This window comes from Panthera uncia, chromosome D4, assembly GCF_023721935.1.
Source record: "Panthera uncia isolate 11264 chromosome D4, Puncia_PCG_1.0, whole genome shotgun sequence".
Lineage (NCBI taxonomy): Eukaryota > Metazoa > Chordata > Mammalia > Carnivora > Felidae > Panthera > Panthera uncia.
Genome location: NC_064807.1, coordinates 24,805,766 through 24,828,669, shown reverse-complemented (window position 1 = coordinate 24,828,669; position 22,904 = coordinate 24,805,766). Strand labels below are relative to the sequence as shown.

The 22,904-nt window shown below is 42.7% G+C and overlaps 1 long non-coding RNA gene across 1 annotated transcript; it reads right to left on the bottom strand.

Moving 5' to 3' along the window:
* Positions 1–426: 426 nt before the first annotated feature.
* Positions 427–13,800, bottom strand: LOC125937962 (uncharacterized). The gene is made up of 4 exons (XR_007462572.1): positions 13,580–13,800; positions 6,884–6,991; positions 1,821–1,933; positions 427–760 (listed from the first exon to the last, which is right to left on the bottom strand). It is a non-coding gene; the product is annotated as an uncharacterized LOC125937962 (long non-coding RNA).
* Positions 13,801–22,904: the final 9,104 nt, after the last annotated feature.

The window sequence follows — 22,904 nt, the reverse complement described above, 5'->3', positions numbered from 1 at the left end:
GAGCACAGCTCACAGGCCACTTCCCGAGAGAACGCGTTCCATCATATCCTCACAGGCTTATGCTGGTCTAAGCCTTTGTGGCTCTGATCGCAAGAATGATTCAATGAATAAATATGTGCTGTGTGATTTAATATCGGGCTCCCCCACTGCATCTATGTGCCAAAGAATAGAAACTTTTATTTTCTTGTGCACAGCTTTATCTGAGCTCCTAGCACAGTGCCTAGATCATAGTCGGCCTGGAAAAAAGTATTTTAAATAAATAAACCAATTCACAGTCTAGGTAAAAGCTCTTGAAGGCAGGAAATACGTCTAACTCATGAGTTTACCCCTTATATCTAGCACAGGCCTTTCACACGGTAGACCCCAAAAAGATTTTTGTTTCAATGAATGTCTCTATCTCATGGTGTTAGCTTTGTATTTTACAAATGTTGAAGGATAACAAGAAAGTCATAAGTACGGAAGCTTGAAAAAAGAAACATTAAATAATGAAACTTTTTAGAAAGCTCAACTTCAGTGCTTCAGTGCTGATTTCAGTCAAGCATGTGACTTGTATTTACCTCTATTGGCCAGAGAGCTAAGGCTGGGATTTGCACGTGAAGATATGGTCTTCAGCTTCCCAATCTTTTCAAATTAAATATGACTCCGACCTAAAGTTTAGGCATCATCGATGAATACAGATAGGAGCGGTTTCCTATGCTGCCTATGGCTTCAAGGTCACTGGCTGTTTGGTTGTTGGATTCCGTGCTTTTACCTTGTCGCACTATAAAAATAAGCAGGACATTTGTTTTGAGTTATCAGAGAATTTTAATCTTGGCAGCTCCTACCTCTGCTATATGTAGAGCCAGGGTCTTTCAGACATAAGCTACGCCCGTAGACATTTTTCTGAAGCAACATTAACTGCTTCAGGCAAGTTGGACAACATGCCAAGACCAAATGGAGATGCTTCAGTAAGGAAAGGGGCACAGCAGGGATATATCTAGGTGATTAAACCAAGCCTGCACCCCCAAGAAACGAAAGCCATGGTGGGTGCTGCAAACATGTAATAGTAATATTACCTTCCTCCTGAAAAATAACCCAACCATGAGACAGCAGTACAGCCTGAAAGTCTCCAGAACCGCAGTTCTAATTTGCATGCCTAGAAATATGGCATGTGTCAGTAAAGAGACCAGTTTGCTGAGGTTAAGTGTGAGAAAATAGTGTTGCTGATTGCTTCAAAGTAGTGATTCATGCAATGTTTTCCGTGGAGCACTCACATCGGATGATGAAGGGGGGGGGGGTTCCTATAATCCCTCCTGGAGATTCACCATGCATGCAGTCACACGAAAAGCCCTATAGTAAAGAAATCTGTTAAACCTGGCATCTTCCAAAATTAATTGAGTGTGGAACCTTTTCCTATGTTACATCCTGTTGTCATTTATCATTTTTTTTTTTTTTTTTTTTTTTGGCTGGCTGGCATCTGAAGTAGCTTCTTATGTTTAGGGAGTCCCCAACTGTGTGCAAATCTTCCTGGGAGGCAAGGCCCACCTCTCCCTTCGGCAGGTAAAAAGGCAGATGGTGCCCCCTGGGAACTTCATGGGAACCGGGGTATCACATGCCCTCAGGGCCAGTTGGCTGCTGCCTCCTGGGACTTTGACTCTGGAGGAAGTGGCAGAGAAGCAGGGGCAGTGCAAACTCCTTCCGGTGTCTATGATGGGCACAAGGTTCAGAGGTCAGGGCCATTGGGGGTGCAAGGAAAGTGTGAAGTATCTACAGGTGGTGACAGTGATGTCCTACCAGGTGGTCCCCAGGGCATGATTTTGGCTGTGATTCCAGCCACCTACCTCTCCCTTGGCTCCTGAACTTGTCTCAACCTGTTCTCCAGTCTTCCATCAGGGCTCTGAATTCAAGTACTCTTCTCTTCCTATTTAAGTCATCCAGGGTTAGCCTCTGTCGCCTGTAAATAAGAATTTCACTATGACTTGTCCTTTAACATCTGGGAGAGAACAACTTTGGAATATGCTGCATTAGCTAATAATATAGTGAATTGGCATGCCTTTACTTCCTTGACCAGACATATTAATACAGCTTCTAAAAGCAATTTACTACCATGTATGAAGTTCATGAAAAAAAAGCCTCAAAGAATTTCATCTCTAATTTCACTGTCACATCTCAGTTCCTCTGATTTGATCATGACTCCTCTTCCCTGACCCTCCCCACACCTCATCTATTTAGTATCCACCTTTATCTTAAACAGACCCACCCTGTCTTAGGGCTAAGCAGTGTGAGTTTTGTTCAGATGATGTGAACTGAAAGACTAAAAAGAAATAATAATCGTGCAACACAAAGATGTTTCCAGCCAACAGAAGACTTGAAACTGTTACATTTTTTTGAATGTTGAAGTTCAAAATAAAATATGTCACACAAAGTTTTCTAGTAGCAAGAACCACATTCAAATGGACCACCTGAGTAGCCACTGGAGTTCGACTCCTCCAGCATCACTGGCAAGGAACTGAAAGACACAAGCATGCAAGTAGATAAAAATGCTAGCACTGCAGATGTATTTTTTCTCCTTTCCTAGTTGGTGAAAACAATCTAATATATTTCTACCTAATAACATCATATCTTGAGGGTGAATTTGACTTTTTTTTTTCCTAGCGTGGGTGACCTCTGGACCTCTGTTTCAAAATACACCGTCATTAAATCTGATAAGTTTCCATGTTGTTAATTGTGCTATCTTGGTCTAGCATCTCGCTTGTGATAATGGAATAATAACGGAGGAAATGGGATTGTCTGTTTGTAACTTAAAAAAATAATAATAAAAATAAATAAAATAAAATAAAAAACTTTTGGTTTCTGAGCATAGCCCCTCTCATCAATACATATCGGGTAACTTCAACTTATCCACCTGATGGTTCTTATTAGAAAATGGGAGGTTCCGAGGGGCACCTGGGGGGCTCAGTCGGTTGAGCTTCCGACTTTGGCCCAGGTCATGATCTCTCGGTTCGTGAGTTCGAGCCCCACATTTAAATTTTTTTTTTTAATTTTTTAATGTTTATTTATTTCTGAGACAGAGAGAGACAGAGCATGAATGGGGGAGGGGCAGAGAGACAGGGAGACACAGAAACAGAAGCAGGCTCCAGGCCCTGGGCTGTCAGCACCAAGCCCGACTCGGGGCTCGAATTCACGAACCGTGAGATCATGATCTGGGCCAAAGTCAGTCGCTCAACCGACTGAGCCCCCCAGGCGCCCCTAAAAAAATTTTTTTAATGGGAGATTCTATACTATGACTTTTCAAATGTTTGACTAACAGAAAAGATTTCTACCAAGTCCTTAGTTTTTCAATTTGCATTCAAAATACACACGGTGGAAGAACTGGCTTATTTGGAGACATGATACTTTGAGATATTAACTAGAATGTTCTTTCCCTTTCCTCTTTACTGTCCTTCTCTTGGGCTGCAAACATGCATCTATAGTTTTTCCAGGGGTGGGGGAAGGAGGGTTTAGCGGGTCAGAAAGGAAACAGAACGAAGACATCATATTCTTCAGTGTAAAGCTCAAAAGCTAGGGTCTCAGGTACAAAAAGACAGTATTAAAAAGTAGATGTGTGACTCAGGACTGGACTCGTCTCCCTTTCAACCACCCACCAAGGATATGAGAAGCACAAGGCTGCAGTTCAGCAGGTCAATCTAAGGACCAGGTGACACCAGGCACATATCAAGGGCTGGCAGCAGAGAACACTGTCAGGTAGACCTCAAGAAACAGCCAAGTGCTACTTGAGTAAACAGCCCCCTTCCTAGACCTTAACATCAACCTGAGGGGCATGGATTTCGTAAAAGAGGAAAAAAATCCCACGTGTGGTTAAATGTTTAACCCGAGGTGACTGAGAAATTATGAAAATTCACTGAACTTACCTGTGAGTAAAAAGAACCCATTTTCTATATTATGAGAAGTGGATGCTCAAGGCCGGAGATAAAAATTTTCTTCCTGAAAAAATACTCCATTATATATGTGAACTTGAGAATGGCACAGTCAGCATCCATCTGAGTCAGTTTTACGTAAAAGAACTAGGCCTGAGGACAATCCAGTCAGGACTAGCTTTTCTTTTTTATTTTATTTTCTTTTTTTAATGTTTATTTTTGAGAGACAGAGAGACAGAGACAGAGACAGAGAGACAGAGCACAAATGGGGGAGGGACAGAGAGAGAGGGAGACACAGAATCCAAAGAAGGCTCCAGGCTCTGAGCTGTCACCACAGAGCCTGAAGCGGGGCTCGAACTCGAACTGCGAGATCATGATCTGATGCTTAACCTGCTGAGCCACCCAGGCGCCCCGGGATTGGCCGTCCTGATCAACCTGCACCGCTCAGGTCTTCTGAGACTCTTACTGTGGGCAACGCAGAGATGGGAACAGACATGGAATGAGGCGGCACCTGGAAAAGTTATGAAAAGTCCAAGTAGGAAATGAGGCAAGGAAGGAAATGGGAAGGAGGAAGAGGAAGGTGTCATTGTCTGTCTTCTCGGAAGTCCCAAGGGAGCAGATCCCTTTGCTTATCACTTATTCAGGCTCCGAGTGAAAGGTCAGGAGTTATAGGCAAGTGGAAGGATGTCTGCAGATGATGTAGGAGAGGTGGACAGGACGCAGGCTTTGCAGGAAGTATCTCGATTGGAAAGATAATTTTGAGGAATTTTAAAATAAAACATTTTCATGCATTGTAGCATGAGAAATCTATGTGGTGATATGAGTAATGAAACTAAGCATAAGCTGACAGTGGTTTTATCACCTTGATCAGAAGTCTGAGAACTCGTTCTTACTAGTAGTATGGCATAGTTCCAGTACCCGTAATTATATTCTACTTCCTTAACTCCCCCTGGAACATCTATTAAGCATGTTTCCTTTCCCTTTTGGCCCTGGGATATTCCCTGTTCTAAATCTCTGGTTCCCAAGGAGCTGGTGAGCCACAGTGAGCTAGTGTTTATCACATACCTGAGATGTCTGAACGAGAAGTGTTCTGAAAGTGCCAATTGATCTTAGCAAGAGCAGGCCAGCTTCCCTTACACTGGAGCGTCCTATTTCCTGTTCCATGTATCTCCCCTCCTTATTTGCAAGTGCTTCACATTTATCTTGCTCCTTCCCCAGCGCCTCCACTGTGAGCATCTCAAGAACAAAGAGTATGTATGTCTTCTCTTCCTTTGGTAGATTCCAGTGAATAATAAATATGCCATGGCATTGGGTGACGGATGGCTTAACCATATGTTCATAAAGCCATGGCAGACTCCTACCTCCTAAAGCCCATCATAAACTCACACCCAGAATCCCCCCTGCTGGTCCTTCTTTCCCAGCCATCTAAACTAACATAGCTCTTAAAAATCATCTTTTCCAGGGTGCCAGGGTGGCTCAATCGGCTAAGCATATGACCCTTGATCTTGGCTCAGGTCATGATCTCATAGTTCGTGAGATCAAGCCCCGTGACAGGCTTTGCGCTGACAGCATGGAGTCTGCTTGGGATTCTCTCTCTTTCTCTCTCTGCCCCTCCCTGGCTTGGGCACTGTCTCTCTCTCAAAATAAATATTTTTTAAAAATGTTCTTTTCCCCATCTATCTGACATGGAAAAACTGCACAGTAAAGAGGAAAATATGAGCAAATGGATAATGTAAACAAGATAAGGAAGTGAGAGTTCACAAAAAAGCACCGCTTAATGGGTACTAATAATATTTCTGAATGTGCCCTGACACTCATGTGTGAATGAAGCGATCAATCAGTCGATAGAGATGGAAGAGTAAGTAACCTTTGTGGTTGCAGTGACAGATACCCAGTTAGACCTAGAGCATAAAAGGCACTATATTGGTTTTGATCCGGAATCCAAGGAATGTCACACCCCAGGCTGCACTCAGCAGAGTGCTGTTTGCAGAGCCTCCGGAGCAAAGAGAACTAACTGCACTTGGACCATCTCTCAGCTCTATTGGTTTCCACAGATTAACTTCATTCTTTTTTTCATTCCGTTGGCTTTCTAGACAAGGTCTCCAACAGCTTGCAGATGTTATACCTACAGTTCACTCACCACCTGAAGAGAGATGAATCCTAGAATGAGCCCCAAGTCCAAATGACCAACAAAGGTCCTCCTTGGCCCAGCTAGGGTCAGGTGTTCAACCCAGGACTGTAGGGTATTGTAACCAGGAGAGTGTGAAGGAGGGAGACCAGGTGGGAAGTTTCTGGGTGCACAATCCTGAAGGTCAAGGGTTTCCTGGAGGAGTCAGCAAAGAGCTACCCGTGGACGAAACAAAAGCTAAGAGATTATGTAGGATTGGGTGCATTCCGGCCTAACAGGCCAGTCCTGTGAGGTGGAGTAAAGAAATGTTAAAGGCTTGAACTTGTCTCTGTCACTTCTATCAAACCTTCCATAATGCTGGATGGGGTATACTGAGACTCCAGCACACTCCCCAGCCAAGGCCACCAATAGCCTCAGTGGGATGCTGGACAGCCCTTCAGTGCTCACCTAAGGGGCCATCCCAGATGTCAAGATTTTGTACCCATGCCCATAACAGCCCACCTGCCAGGCCTCAGGTTTCTCAATGTGAGGGGATATTGGCAACAGAGACAATGAGTGAAGGAGAGAGGAAAAGCAGGATGCAGGGACATGGACGGGGGACAATGGAGGCAGGGGGGTTGTTGGCATGGAATACAGAGAATATGGACTCACTGCTGGCCCAGGTGTGGTGACGCTCAGGAGAAGGAGAGGCCCAAGAGCAGGGGAGGTCTAGGAGAACATCACTTCTTTAGCCATGTGACTCCCAACCCTTTCAGAACCTCTATGCCCAGGCCCCAAGGCCAGTCATGCCACTAAGAGGCAGGCAGTGAGGTAACCAGGAAGGATCTGGGTTTTCATCCTGCGCTAGCAAGTCACTTACATTCTTAGCTTCAACTTCTCCCTTTGTAAACTTGTGGACTAGTCTGTGAGTTTTCCATGATTTCCTCTCTCTTCAGTCGTAGCTTTCATCCGTGTGAGAACAGCTGACCTAGGCAGGTGGAAAGATCAATAAGTTAACAGGTAACATTGCAGCAAAGGACACACAAGATGCGAAGCAATCTTTTAAATGTCGTTTGAGGACCCATGAAAATCTGCTGTTGGTCCTGCCTCTGCTAGCAAATTCTTACCAAATTTCATTGTCACCCCATAACTGACTTTCTTACTTTGGTGAGAGTTGAGAATTTTGAAGCCTTTCCACAAAGACTGCAATGCTTTTGGTTTCATGAGCTGAGGTATAAAAGGCACCGGTCCCACAGTGATTAACTGGGATTTCATAGGCAGTGATTCAAACCAGTGCCGTACTGCGTGTATTCAGTTACTGTAGTTATGATTTCATTAGCTTCTCTGATAAATAATGCAACGACTTTAATGATGCATTTCCTCTTTTAAAAAAAACAACCCACAATGGAAACGCCATTTCATAAAGCAGGGAAGAACAATGACTTCTGTTTAATTTTTATTACTTTTAAATTAATCTGTAAGGTTTTAAGAAGTGAAAACCACCTTCTGAGGAAAAACAAAACAAAAAGGAACCAGAAAGGTTAACCTGCTTTAAAGGTGCAATCATTTCTGGGTGAGTGCAGAATGGATATAGGTCAAGAATCAGCAAGGAAGCCCCACCTTCCTCAACTGAGCCCTTTCTAGATCACAAAAGGAAAGTGGTCCTGCCAAATTAAAACCCTCCATAACAATAAAACCTGATTTAATGCAGTCATTATTTTTCCATTAAATCTGAATATCGTCTAATGCATGGATGTTATTTTAAACCTACTACGCTAATGCAAATCCAGCATTGCTTGTAAATCAGACCTAAACATTCCATCAATTGTCATTACTGCTATTGACAATCACAATACTTCATCCCCAAGGACACCATCCCCTCAGCCCCTGACTCCAGAGATGTAGGGGGAGAATAAAGGAGAGGTATTTTAATTTCGAACAGAGAGCTGCTAACTGAGGTGTAGAGGTTGGGTCAGTCACACCCTGGAGGTCCCAGCTTAATTTGGTTCAACGTGTAACCCTTGCTTCTCCAGGCCACACCAGGCTGGAAAAAAAAAAGATCCAAGGCTTAGGTGTGGAACAACTGGGCAAAGACAAAACTCTGTGAGTATGTAAACCAGAGGAAAGTTAGCGCTAGGAGCTGGTAATACAGGGGATGGAAGTGAATGGAAGAGCTGAGAAGCCAAACAGGAGACACAGAGATGCAAACCAGACATCGGCCACATATTGGCTGGAAGGACAGAAGGAAGATGAAGTGGGACCAGGACCCTTGGGGCACAGATGTTAGGAGGATTCTGGAACCACACCAGGCCTGTGCACGGGGACTTGGAGCCATGGACTCCGAGGAAACATGCACTGCTGGATGTTACCTGGGGCACACGGTGGGTGACATACCCTGACATCTCTCTTTTCCTTACCACCCCCTGTATCCACCAGTCCCTCCCATTGGCAAAACCCAGCTAGAAGCCAAATGACCTCAGAGTGTGGGAAAGGCAGTTGGATGTCTGTCTTCTTGCAATGAAGAGCAGGAGAAGAATGAGGGAAAGGTATGAGGGAAAACAGGCCCAGAGCAGCAGAGGTTACAACCATGTTAGTATTTGAGTTCTGCCTCACTGGGTGGGGCTGCTCCGACTCCTACCTCAAGCTCCACCACAGACCCTCTGCTAAAAGTGGCAGAAGTCCACGGAGGCTCTGTTCCACAGTGTGTCAGCTCCGTTAATCAAGTTTCTTCAACCTCAGAGTCTGATGGGTGATGGGTATCATAGTTGACTCCCCAGAACATACCCCCCCAACACCCTGTGGAGAAGCCCAATGGTCTAGGAAGGATGGAATATCTCCATCTTGGCTCTAAGCTCAGGTCTTGTTTGGCTCTGCCTACACCCCCCACTACAGTGACTGGGGGAAGGGGGAGCACACAACACTGGTCTAGGTGGTCAGAGCATGGCATCACCCTAAGAGTGACTAATTCAGGGCAAAGCCACTGTCCCAAATGGGTATTTGTGCTACAAGGGAAGAAAAGATAAGCTTCAGATGAGGAAACATGTGGCCCCAGGAACTGACAGCAGAGATTTGGCTGCCAGCCTGAGAAGGAGGCAGCCACCCTGAGGAGGGCAGGACTAAGAGAAGCACATAGACCAAGCCCCAGCCCTGATGAACTTGTGAGCCTGGAGAACAAACCACCTCCCCACACACATGCCTCAGGACTTTACAGTTACGTGAGACAACAAATTCTCTTATGGCTTAAACCACTTGAGCTTTCTGTTGCTTGCAATAAGAGTCCCAACTGGTCAAAGAACTAGTTGCTCCTTCAAAGGTTTGGTACATGGTAGTTGTTAATGAACAATTGTTTGCTCTTGTTTTCTTACGCAGCTATTGAGAAACTTATGCCAAGCTCCCTGGGAACTGAAATGGGGGTGGTCTGGTATCTCTAGCATGACATGGTATTACATCTGATTTTTAATATTTTTAACTCATGCCAAAACTGCCTCCAATACGGGACACATACCCCAACCATTCCTCCCTACTTCAGGATGAGTTTCCTAACTTCCAATGGTTCTATCCTGCCACACCACACTATCCCCCCTCAGCCCCTGACTCCAGAGGATTGAAGCCTCCATTTCTCCTTCTTTGTTCAAACGGGTTCTGAGAGTCTAATTCTAACTATCTCACCTGGAGACAAGGGAGAACTCATAGAAGCCTCTCTGGGTTATAAAGACTAGGCTCACCCATGAATCTCCTCTTGTGGAGTCCTTCCCATGAGCCAGACACACAGAAGGGTGCAAAGAATAAATTAGCTGCATCAGGAAGTTGTGAGTAGAAACTTTCCCATAACAGAAACTCTTTTGCCTCAGCCTTCACAGTGGACAACTGGTGGTTAAAAAGCCTAGAACGCTACTAAACATCCTACAATGCACAAGACAGCCCACACAATAAAGAATTATCCAGTTTAAAATGTCCTAGTGACAAGGTCAAGAAACCCTGCTTTAGGGTTAAGGTCTTAAGTAAACAAGGAAGAAAAAACTATAAGAGTAACATTGCTCAAATAGGCCAAGTACATTTATTTTTGGTTTATTTTTGGTTGCATGATGCAGACAATCCTACATTTTTTCTTCCTTTCTATTTATTATACATTTAACTTCTTTATATTACTTTTCTACTCTAGTTAAGTACAGTAGAGAAAAGAAGTATAATTGCATGCACTCTTTCTTCTTCTTTTCTTCACCATTAAGTACAATATTTGCTGAAAGCATTTCTGTACTTACCTACTATCAGGTAGAGAAAGTTTCAGCCTGTTGCTAGTTTGCTAAAAGTTTCTTTTTATCATGAATGTTAAATTTTGTCAAGTGCTTTTTTTTCTATGTCTGTGGAGGTAAGCAAATAGTTTTACCCTTCCTATTAATGAAGTGAATTACATTAATCAATTTAATTATATATATAAAAATAACATAAGAATGTTAAACCAAGCTTTCATCTCTATCACACCAAGCTTGGGGAATGAGATATTGTGTTTATATATATGTTGAATTCAATTTGCTGGTAGTTTGCAAAGGATTTGAAAATCTATATTCAGAGATTAGATTGGCCTGTGATTTTTATTTCTTTTCATTTGCTTTTCTGATTTGGCATCAAAACTATGCTAGCCTCTTTCAATGAGTTGAGAAGTGCTCCCATTTCCATATTCTTTGGAAAAACTTCCATTAGACTGAAATTTTCTGTTTGTCAAGTGTTAAAGGCAACTTAACTTTTACACTCACCCAGGCATGCTGCTTTCTTTAAGGAAAGATTTTAAGGCTATTAATGACAGTTCTAGGACTATTCGGGCTTTCCATTTCTTCTTGAATCATTTGCAATAATTGTTACTTTAGATAGCATTGCAATTATTTTTTTTCAGAAATTTCTCCACTTCAGCTAACTTTTTAACTTCTTTTGTCATAAGCTAGTTTATGATATTTTCTCGTCATTTGAAATCTCTGACACATCTGTCACTATCTCCTTCATTCATATCTTATTTGGCTTATTTATGTTTATCTTTTCTCTTGCCAGAGTTTTGTAAATCATATTGGTGTTTACAAAGACCTCTCTCCTGGCTTTACTAATTCTCCATATCTGTCTGTGTTTTCAACTTATATTTCTACTACCATTAGGTTTTTCTATTGTTCTTTTCCCAATTCCTTAAATTGGATGCTTACCTCATTAATTTTTAGTCTTTTTTTTTTTTTTGTCTTCAATGCAAATGTATGGCTCCAAATTTTCCACCAAATCCTAGGTTAGCTGCACCTCACAAGTTTCAATGTCTTTAGAAAGGTTTGGTTCCATACACATTCTTATGTATATTATGATTTCCTTTTTACACATTGATTAATCAGTAAATATATTTTTATAATCCACACTGATGAATTTTTCTACTCATCTTTTTTGAGTATAAACAGAAAACAAGGGATGCCTGGATGCCTCAGTTGGTTGAGCAACCGACTTCAGCTCAAGTCATGGTCTCGCAGTTCACGAGTTTGAACCCCGTGTCAGGCTCTGTGCTAACAAACAGCTCAGAGCCTGGAGCCTGCTTCAGATTCTGTCTCTCTCTTTCTCTCTCCCCCTCCCCTGCTCATGCGCTGCCTCTCTCTGTCTCTCAAAAATAAATAAGTGTTAAAAAAATTAAACAGAAAACAAAAGCAGTTATTTTGTGGCCACATGGCATGCTCTACAAGTTGTCAGTCTTTTAAAATTTGTTAAGATGTGCTTTGTGGCTTAACAAGTGATTCTTTTTCATAAATGATTCACATGTGCATAGTAAGAATGTGTTTTTTAGAGTTAATTATAAACACATCCATTTGATCAAGTTTAGTTGTGCCATTCAAACATTCTATATGTTTATTGGCTTTTTAGAAATGTGTCCTAACACTAAATTTGGCGAGTGAAAATTTCCCACTGCCATGACCAACTTGTGTTTTACTTCTTGTACTTGTATCAGCTTTTGCTTTAGATATGTGTGGCTATTTTATTAAACAGCCACGTTTAGAACTTCCACTCTTCCACATAACTGACTCTTTTATATTTATATAGTGATTCATTTCATTTCTGCTAAATATTGTTGCAGGTCTATTTCATGAATATAATTATGCCAGCTCTTATTTGGTGCTACCTACCTGGTACATGTTTTTTTCTTCCCTCTATTTTCAACCTTTCTTTGTCCTTATTTTAATGTTTTTATTAATAGACAGCATAAAGATTTTTAATCCAACCTGATAATCTTTGTTTTTGATCAGATTGGTTTTTCATTGACGTTGGTTGGGATTACTGATGTTCGGATTTATTTCTATCATTTGGTTTTGTGCTGCCTATTCTGATTTTTCTTTTCTCTCTGTCTCTGTCTCTCTGTCTCTCTCACTCTTTCCTTTCTTTCTTGGCTTAATTTTTTTATTAAAATATATAGTAAAGTATAGTTATTAAAGTAATTTTTTTGTATTTACTTTTTTACTCCATTTTTTCTCATTCCAATTTTTCTAATTATTAAATAATTCCAATTATTAAATAATTTCTCATTTATAATTTTCCAAATTACTCTAGTAATTTGGAAATTATACATGATTTCTTTCTTTCTTTCTCTCTCTCTTTCTTCCTTCCTTTCTTCTTTCCTTTTTCCTTCCTTCCTTCCTTTCAATCTTTCTTTCCTTCTTTTTTCTTTCTTTCAGAGTGGTGGTTTTCCTAAATACTTTAACATAAAAATTTAACCTAAGAAATCCAAAACTGGTCACTATCTTAACCTTTATCATAAAGAATCCAAGAATTCCAGAATACAAACTATAATCACCTCTACAATGGTTTATATGCTAGTCTTAATCAGTTTTTACGTTTTATTGTTTTAATCCACAAATCAGACATCATTATCAGTGTTTTTGCCCAAAACTGTGTTTCTATGGACTTTTATATTCACCAATTTATATGTGTTCCCTTCCTTCCAGATCTTCTATCTGGGATCATTTTTATTTTCCCTGAAATAGACATTTCCAAATTTCCTCTACAGACATATTTGGGTTAGAAACACAATTTTTGTTTACCTGAAAATAACTTATTTTTTAACTGAAAGCCATTTTAATTAGATATGGAATATAGTGAATAGATAGGCACTAGATATAGATTCAGCACCTATAAATAATTTTTTATGGCCTTTTGGCTTCCTTGATGCTATTATGAAGTCAGCTACAAATGAACTGTCATTCCTTTGTAGCTGATTTGTCTTTTCTTTCTAACTTCTTTTGATTGTTTTTTCCTTGCCTATGGTATCCTGCAATTTCTCTCTGTTGTTTCTAGATATAGATTTTTCTTTATTTATCCCACTTAGGATTTCTTAGGCTTCCTTAAGCTGAGAATTGGTGCCTTTCAATTTTCGAAATACTAAGCCAATCTTGTCTTTGAATGCTGCTTCTCTTTCATTCCCCCTTTTCTATCCTTCTTGCATCTTCACTAACATCTTAAACCTGCTCCACATTTTCTATCCCTGTCTTATGTTTATTTTTCATCTTGTTTACCTATTTATCCCTTATGTAGCATTTAATAAGTAAATAGTAATCACACTTACTCTGCCTTTTGGGTCCAGTAGTCTTGGTTCCTGCTTTTATTCACGATGCTTTGTTTCCTTGAGCTCAAGTTCCTTGGATTTATAGATGTGGAGTCCTTGAGGCCTGGGTTAGAAGCACGTTAGTCCAGAAATATGCATTTGTTTCTGCCAGGCATCTTGGATTATAATAAAGTCATGGCCTTGTTTCTGTAAATTATTTGCTTGAAGTGTTTCAAACTGCATATAACATGGATGCTAGATATGGAAGTCAAAAACTATCAGAAATGCAAATAGTGGGCTTCTTACTGTACCTCTTTTGGAGCACATCTTGAAGGCAAAAAGTAAGTCAGGATATAGAGTAATTCATCCATATATAAGAACTGACATCCCTGAATAGGAAAATGTGTTTACTTTATGTCCAAAATAAATCAAATCCTTAGTCAAAAAAGAAAATTCAGAAATTATTTTTTTATGTTTATTTATTATTTTTGAGAGAGAGAGAGAGACAGAATGCAAGTGGGGAGGGGCAGAGAGAGGGAGACACAGAATCTGAAACAGGCTCCAGGCTCTGAGCTGTCAGCACAGAGCCCAACGCGGGGCTCGAGCTCATGAACTGTGAGATCATAAGCTTAATAATAATAATAATTTCAACTACTTGTAAACTGAGAAACAGTTCTATCCAGTCCTTACATCAAAGATGAAACTGAAATTTTAAACTATCTAGAAAGCCTTTAAAATGAGACTACTTTATAATAAAAACTGTGAGACACAGCAAAAGCTGCACTTAGAAAATAAATTGTAGCCTTAAATGGCTTCAAAGCCTAAAATTAAGGATACTTAGGTTCGTCATAATAAATTAGAAAAGGAATAATAGCATTAAGTGCAGCTAGAAAGAAAGAGGGTTAGAAAATATAAAAGAAAGGAGAGATGATAGGGGTGCCTGGGTGGCTCAGTCGGTTAAGCGTCCTACTTCGGCTCAGGTCATGATTTCACGGTTTGTGAGTTCAAGCCCCACGTCGAGCTCTGTGCTGACAGCTCGGAGCCTGGAGCTTGCTTCCGATTCTGTGTCTCATTCTCTCTCTGCCCCTCCCACACTGTGCTGTGTCTCTCTCTGTCTCTCAAAAATGAATAAAGTAAGAAACATTTTTTAAAAAAACAAAGGAGAAAGGGGAAATAAAGTCAAAATCTCTTTCTTTGAAAAGACCAACAGAAAAAGATAAACCTTTGTAAGCTTGACGAAGAAAAGAGAAAAAAAAATATGTTAAATTAGGAATGAGAAATGAGACATAACCACAAATACAGATGGACAAAAATCATCAAAAGACAATAATATCCTATACCATTTGATGGCAATGAGCTTGAAAACTTAGAATGGATACTTTCCTAGCAAAGGTTCAATAGAAAACTTGGCTATTGCAGTTAGAATGGAGGGACTGGGAATGTGATTCAAAGTCCTCTTTCAGAATAGAACTTCTAACACAAGAAAGCGTAATACCTTCTAGGGCCAAGAAATGCACAGAGGCTTCAGAGAAATTCCAAGGTAAACAGCTCCAGAGGAGTAATGACCCCAATACTCTTAAACACTGTGTACTATGTAATGTGTAAATCCAATATTGGGATAAGTGGGTCCAAGACTAGAACATCACATTGAATCTTATTGGAAACCTTGATTCCAAAACTAGTTGGGGGCAGATTAATTTAAAGAATCTGAGAAAATAACAGCCTATGGGGATGTTGAGTCCCTTTGGAATCAGTATGCTGGACAGGTAATAAATAACCTTCAGGTAAATCCTGAAGGCTGGGTCCTCCTGATTCCAATGCCTTACTTGGAAATTCCAACAGTTTCTCAGAATGTGCAAATCATCCAATCCAGCCTTGTCAAAATCTGCATTCTTGAGCTATGTTGGTATTGGCCATTTCTTGGAAGAGTGTCAACATCGTGTTCACATGATTAGTGTTCAGATGGAAACGTTTAAAAACTCATGAAAAGGAGAAATTAATGATAATGCAGTCTCCAAGGTCAGAGTCATGCATTTCAGTAAAAGTTTACCTCCTTCCAAAACAGAAAGTGACACTGAACCACAGTTTTAGTTGGGGGGCAGAGGGGAGGAGTAAATTAACCAGTATATTTATCAAATGGGCTGCAGAGACTATGTATTACAGGAGAGTTCTTTTTCCTTAACAATAGCGTCACCACTGAACCATGAAAATTGTTTTATTATGTTTTGCTGGAGGGTGACACCCTGGAGCAGAGAATCCAACTAAGCAGAGTCCAGAGTCCTGACCCACAGACACGGTGAGGTAATAAATACATGTGTTGTTTTAAGCTACTAAATTTGCAGTGATTTGTTATGCAGAATGGAAAACTAATACACACCCCTGTGACTCCTCACTCTTCCCAATGACCATACAGCTTCCCACCCACTCCCATCCATTCTCTAGACAGAGAATTCCTACCCACATTTCAAGGCTCAATTTAAACATCTTATCTTTCAAGAACTTTCTCTAAACTCTTCCTTTCACCCCTGTTTCTTAGACTCCATAAAACCTGTAGATACCTATTATTATATACACATGCTGCATTCGTGTTTGAATCATCACCATCTTATATGTGTGCCCCCTTGACTGTATGTGCATACCTTTGCAGCAAGAAGCTATGTATTCATCATATTTACATTCTCAATGACAAGCATATGCCTGCCACAGAGTAAAAACTCAATACATATTTGTGTGGTGAGTAGGCATCTAAGTCCAAAAACTTATTTTAAATAAATCAATGGAGGCTTACTAATTTCAAACCTCCTTTCCCATGCTGGCAAGAAATTTACCCTCAGTCCTTCCCTAGTTTTCTTGCCCCCTTCCTGAGGTTCATATCAAAAATCCAAGATCTTATGCTGTGCCAAACTACTATGGGTAGGAGGCTCGATTACTTGTCCGCCCTGGTTGCTACTAAGGTATTTGGTTGTCTCTACCTACAGCCTCTTTTGGTGCTTCTGCGCCTGGTATGGGATGTAGGAATTAGCTGTATTACCCAACCATTCTCCTCTGGAGACTTGTATTATCCTGGAGGACCCATCCTGGGGGCCCACTTCTCCTGGACCACAGGCACCCTCTGGCTCTCTCTTTCTCTTGCCTCTTTTTCCCCTCAGTCAATGGCTATCTCCTCTTCTAGGGGTGGGGGACCTTCTCCAAGACAAACTATCTAGAACATCAAGTGTCCTTCACCCCTTTGCCTCCTCTGTAAATCTCCCTGAGAAAACAAAAGCCAGAAATCCTTGCTGGCTTCCACTGCTTTAGTCCTAAGGGGAACCTTCTCTGAGAAAATGAAGTATAGCCAGGACCTACTCAGATGGAAGAAAGGCAAAATCACATGCATTCACATCTCAAAATAAGAACTCATTTTGGGGATGAATGTGTTAATTGATTGATCAAATTAGAGAAGGAGTAACAACACAAGGGTATCTAGGCAAAGGTAAGTGACTGATCAAGTATTAATCATACATCCTAAAGGAATCAAGGGTGGTAACCAGGTCGAGTCCTCACCTGAATGTAGGAGGAAAGAAACAACACTGGCAGGTAAGATCTACAGGTGATTTTGAAACCATCGGTTTAGGTCATCGATTGTAAACCCTGAGTATCAAATCCTTCTCTTAAGCTACTGCTGACTGATTTAAATTTCACCCTCTGTTAGGACACTTTGATAAGCCCACTGATTTTCGCACACCTGAGGTGGACAGTTCTGCCCCTGCTGCCTTCTTTCCATCTTGAGCCTCATCTCAAAGATCTCCCTGCTCTTATGCCTCCCTGCCTTTCTCCTCAGCCCTGGAAAACCTCTCAGCCTGAAGCTCAGGCCAGGAATAAGGAGGAGTTGATCCCCCCAGAGAAATCCTTTGCCATTGGGTCAGAGGAGATGGCAGATAAATGTGCCCAGGCTCCTAACTTTCAGAAGGAGGAATTGGAGAAGCATTACACCCAGGTCCTCAGAGATCCCCAGGGAACTGAACCTCTGATGCCCGTAGTGGAAACAGTTCAATTGCACCTCCTTTGTTGGATTTTTCTCCTTGTCTGTTTCATGCCTCACTCCCACACTCCAGCTTCCAGGAATCACTCCCAGATAAACTACCCAACCCAGGCTCTGCTGTTAGGGGAAACCACCTAAGACAAACCCTCTCTCGGGGACACCTTTCCTGGAGGAAGTGCTAATGTGGAATGACAAACCCAAGAGGTAAGTTCTAGACTGAGCAAAAGGGATGGGGAGGTGAGATGGGAGTAGATAACCAAAATGAGAGAATTGGATCATCCCCCAGAGCTTCCCCAGTGAAGGCTGTAAACTGCCCTGTAAGAGCTCATCTGTACAATGTCTGGAGCAAGTTCAAGAGGATGAGCACACTGCCTCCAGGATCAGTGTATTGACAGGTCGCTGAGTGTAGGTGGATGACAGGCGTGCAAGCTCAGGCTCCTACAGCCCCGCCTGAGCAATGCAAACATTGATGCACCAGCCACGCTGTGACCTCACCCTCAGCCTCTTAAAGTGGGACAACAGGAGCAGAGGATTGCTTAGGCAGCTGTCTGGGAGGAGGAACAATGCCAGCATAAACTGCGAGGTGTAAGCAATGGGGCTGCTGGGAAAGATTAGAGCATCTAGAGCAAGTCAATGAGGTCACAGGCAAGGAAGGGAGGGAAAGGGAGGAATGAGGCCAGCAATTTCCAGAACTCCTCCAAGGGGCTCAGTGCAGGGCTAAGAGTTGACACGTAAGCTGAGCTTCCCAGGCCGTACCAGTCCAGGGGTTAATATGGGCATGTATTATTTCAAAATGAAGGCTTGATTATTATTCAGGTCTGGTGAGGCCAACGGTATCAGGAGAGGACTGCCATGGGAAAGATAGCTTGCTACTCACCGTTTTCAAGAGGAGGGGGCACACGATGCCACATGGGGCCACACAAAGGAGCACCGGGAGGCATCAGGAGGCAGAGGGGTGAGCAGACATAATGAGTGAGAGCCTCTGTTGTGGTTTCCACTGGGAGGAGCAGGCAGGACAGTGTGAACAGGCTTGAGTTTAGCTAATTTGAATAACTTTCATGGGATCTGGGATGTAGGGGCTGTCCTGATTTGTCTGGTACCTGGCCCTGGGATGATTCATTGTTCTCAGATTCACCACCTGATATGAGCCTGATCTGAGGAGAGCTCAGTGTCCAAACAGCACGGTCATGATGACTTATGAATGACAACTCTTTCATCCTTGGGCTAAGAGTCATTTTGCTGTCTCAGATCAGACTTAGAAGAACCACAGGACTAGCTGTAATGATCTTCAGACATCTTAGAAGTGACATTAGCTTTGTTTCTATAATAGAGGGGCAGGAAGGAGGTGGTACATTCATCCTAACTCATCCTTACTCCAGCTGCTATTTCCAGGGCGGCCCAGGAAACAACTGGGCTTCAAGCTGTATGCTACTCTTAGACTGGCCCCAAATTTGGAGACTTTGTTTGCCAGACTCCACCTGACTTTGGGCTACCTTCTCTCCAGGGCTGCTCCTTATCTCCCCATGCACACAGATGACCAGAGGGTTCTTTACTCCCACATTTCTTGGAAGGCAGAAAAATGAACCCTTTTCTTATGATTATTGCTGCTTTGGTGGTGGCCATTGTTTTTAACCACACTGATGATTCTCTAGTATTCTGTTCCTAGGGATACTGAAGTTCATACACTAAGCAGTCCTGAGGTGTGTGTGTGTGTGTGTGTGTGTGTGTTACCTTCCTCCAATTCCCCCAAGAACTCTGTAAGTCAGTCTTAGCATTGGCCATCTGTCTAGACCACCCATATGGGAATCTAAATCACCATGAGGCCTCTCACTTGCCAACTTGCAGGGGAGCTATTGTCCCAAACAAGGATCCATTGGATTCTGTGGAAACAGCTTTGAAGCCCTTGGGTGAGGAGGACAGCAGCAGCTGTCTTTAGCTCAAAGGCAATAGCCCGAGCTTGAGGTCAAATGGGTTGACCATGGAGCCTTTTCCTCCATTACATCTTCTTCCTTCCCCTGGGTTCTCAGTTCTCCTGGTGGGTCTCCCCACTGAAAGTTATTCAGCCATCTCCCACCCACAAACTCTAATCTACACTCCACAGCAGGGAAAGGGCAGACTGAGTAGTCAGTTTGTGATCAGGGACGTGGGATTCAGAAGCCATGCCCTCACCACCAGCCCGGAATCTGAGCTACAGGTTGATGTGAGTGACATGGCTTATCAGGTAGGCAGGATGGGATATCAGGATGGCCAAAGAAGAATGGCAAGGGTCCAGAGCATAGGGGACAGTGGGCCAGATCCATGCCAGAGACATGTGTCACTTCCAGGGATAGATTCTTATATTGTAGTCTAAGCTTGAAGAGCAAGAGGGTTTATTCTCACAGTTACTGCACTTGTCCCCAGAGTCACCTCAGATACTCCTAACTTACCTCAGATCCCTCCCCCTTGCTTTGGGCATGATTTCCTGACTTGATTTAGCATCTTTCTCAACCATGACTCTTACATACCACAACCACGGCAGGAAGCTCTATTAGCATCCCGTGGCTGCTGTAACAAATACCACAAACATGGCAGCTTAAAACACACATTTTTTGTCTTATAGTTCTGGAGGCCAGAAGTCCAAAATCAGTTTCACTGGGCTGAAGAGAATGGTGTCAGCAGGGCTATGCTCCTTCTGGAGGCTCTAGGAGAAAATCGGCTTCTCTGTCTTCTCTAACTTCTAGAGGCTGCCGAGACTCCTTGCCGTCCTTGGCTTGTGGTCCCTTCCTCTGTCTCCACAGCCAGTAGTGTAGCATCTTCAAATCTCCCTCAGCTTCCATCCTTGTGACACTGCCTTCTTCCTCTTGTGCATCAGAAATCCCTCTGCCTGCTTCTTATAAGGACACTTGTGATGGCATTTAGGGCCCACCCAGATAATCCAGGATAATCTCCCCATCTCTAGATCCTTAACTTCATCATATCTGCATAGATCCTCTTTCCATATAAGGTAACTCCCCAGGATTCCAAGGATTAGGACCTGGGTATCTTTGGGGACCGCTATACAGCCTACCACAAAGACATCCTCAGCTGCCTCTCAGGCTTAGAGAGAGGATCAGATTCATGAGAGGATGAGCTAATAAATAGAGGATTTAAATCTGGGTGTTTTCACCTCTGGAGCCCCAGCTTTCCTCACACAATCATATTGCCTCCCATTAAATGGTAGTGAACTTCTGGATCCAAGGGGTTACAAATTTACCCAGGATCCCCAAGATGGAAATAGATTCTTGAGCCCCAGAGCCACTCAGAAGCAAGTGCCTGCTGCTTGCTGCCTGCTGCCTGCTGCCTGCTGCCTGCACCAGGGATGATGGAGACAGCTCATTGCCTCCTCTGGCCGCAGCCCTGTGCCAGCTCGAGGAAACAGGCTAAGTCATTCCAAACGTCTGATAGTCAGAGGAGAGAGTGAAGGGTTCAGGTGGTCACCTGAGCTTCGTCATGGCTTTAAAAGCACAACTGGTGCCAGTGGCCATATGAGAAGTGGTCAGGAGTATCATTTTCATGGAGGCAGGAAAGCGTGCTTAATACATTATAAAAATATCCGTGTTGGCTAAATGCTAAGCCAAATAATGCCACAGCCACAGCTCTGCCCTTTTTGTGTGTCATCACATGCAAATCTTGATTACTTTAATCTCACATGCATTCAGTTCGCCCCTTTAAGTTCTTTCCGGAGATGCAATTTCTCATCATCTGTGCAAGCAAAGCAAATGCAAGCAGCGGCTACCTCACAATCACTTGGAATCCTCCACAAACAAAAATTGTCCCGTGTTTCAGGAGATTTCGTCCTGCTGTTGTCATGTGCACCAAGGCCACCCAGCTGGACTCATAAATGCTATTACTTAAGAGGAATCCCCAAGCGATGTGGAGAAAGTTGGCAATCATATTTTGTTTTGAGATTTTTGTTTTTTCATCAGGCAGGTGTACTTAGCTTCACAGGAGAAGCATTCCTAAAAGGAGTTGGCTATATTGTACATTTTATAAAGCAAATCTCATTTTAACATTGATTTCCTTTATGTCAGAGATGTTCTCCCAAATCTTTTGGTCTTCTTGCTTAGTTGTGATGACTGTGCAGACTATGAGGCAGGGGGAAGAGCTTCTTAAGGGCCAGCTGTCTCCCTGGAAAGGACAATCAGACAAACAGAGAGCTTCAAGCCCAGACATTTGAATTCTCTCCTGTGAAGTCCTGGTCCATTCCAGCTCAGACAACCCCTGACCCCTCAGCTACCATGAACTTGTTGGTGAGGCAACAACAGGCAGAGACGTGCCATGGAGAGATACCAACCCAAGGTGCCATTTTGTTTCAGCAGAAGACCAGGCGCTGAGGTGGCCCAGTGGGGCCTGAGGGACCTGGGGGTGCAGTGAAGGTACTTGGAATTTGGTAACAACTAGATGGAGGTCAAATGCAAGTTTCATTCAGGCCTGGTGCACTCAGCCTCAGGCAAGTCAGGTCTGTTTCACAAGCCTGTTTCCCCATTTGCAAAAGAAGGGTAGAAATACTTACCAGGCCAGTGGTTGTATGGGTTAGACACAGTCTAGCACCAGGATAAGCAACTTTTTGTAAAAGGTCATATGGTCTTTTTCACAAGGACTCACCTCTGCAGACGTAGCATCAAAACAGCCATAGGCAATGTGTAAATGAGTGGATGTGGCTTTGTTCCAATAAAACTTTATTTACAAAACCGGGCAGCTGGTAGATTTGACCTGAGGGCCAGCCTGGCCACAGTCTGGTTAGGGTGCTGGACCTGGCCTGCTTCCCCTCGCATCCGTTCACAGGCCTCACGAGCACCTCTACAAAATTCAGTTCCCATCTTTCTCTGCCAGCTGGCTTCTGGATGGATCCAGCCAATGGGAGGCATTGAGAATGGGGAATTCTCCATTCAACCTGAACAAGCATTGGCTTGTTCCACTAGACAACCTGTTCCTCCACAACCCCAGCTCTCAGCTCCTGCTTGGTGGCTGCCTCAGCATCAAGCTCCAGTAGCATCATCTCCTCCTCCTGGCCACTCTCCAAGCTGCCTCACTATCCCGATGGCTTTCCAGTTCTGTTCGTGCCTTTGTCCCTTGTGTTCAGTGGCCTCTATTGAACTACGGTGTGAGCTCATTCGTTTCCCTGATTGGACTCTGACTGCAAGAGTTAGTTCTCCATAAATCGTTCATGTTCTTAATTTATTCATCTTAACACTCTGGAGATTTTTAATTTCATGAGGTAACATGTCTGCATGATAGATGTCCCAAAACAGGTTCTCATAAAATTCCCATCCGGTGAAATGCAAAACCTCAGCCATTCAGTCAACA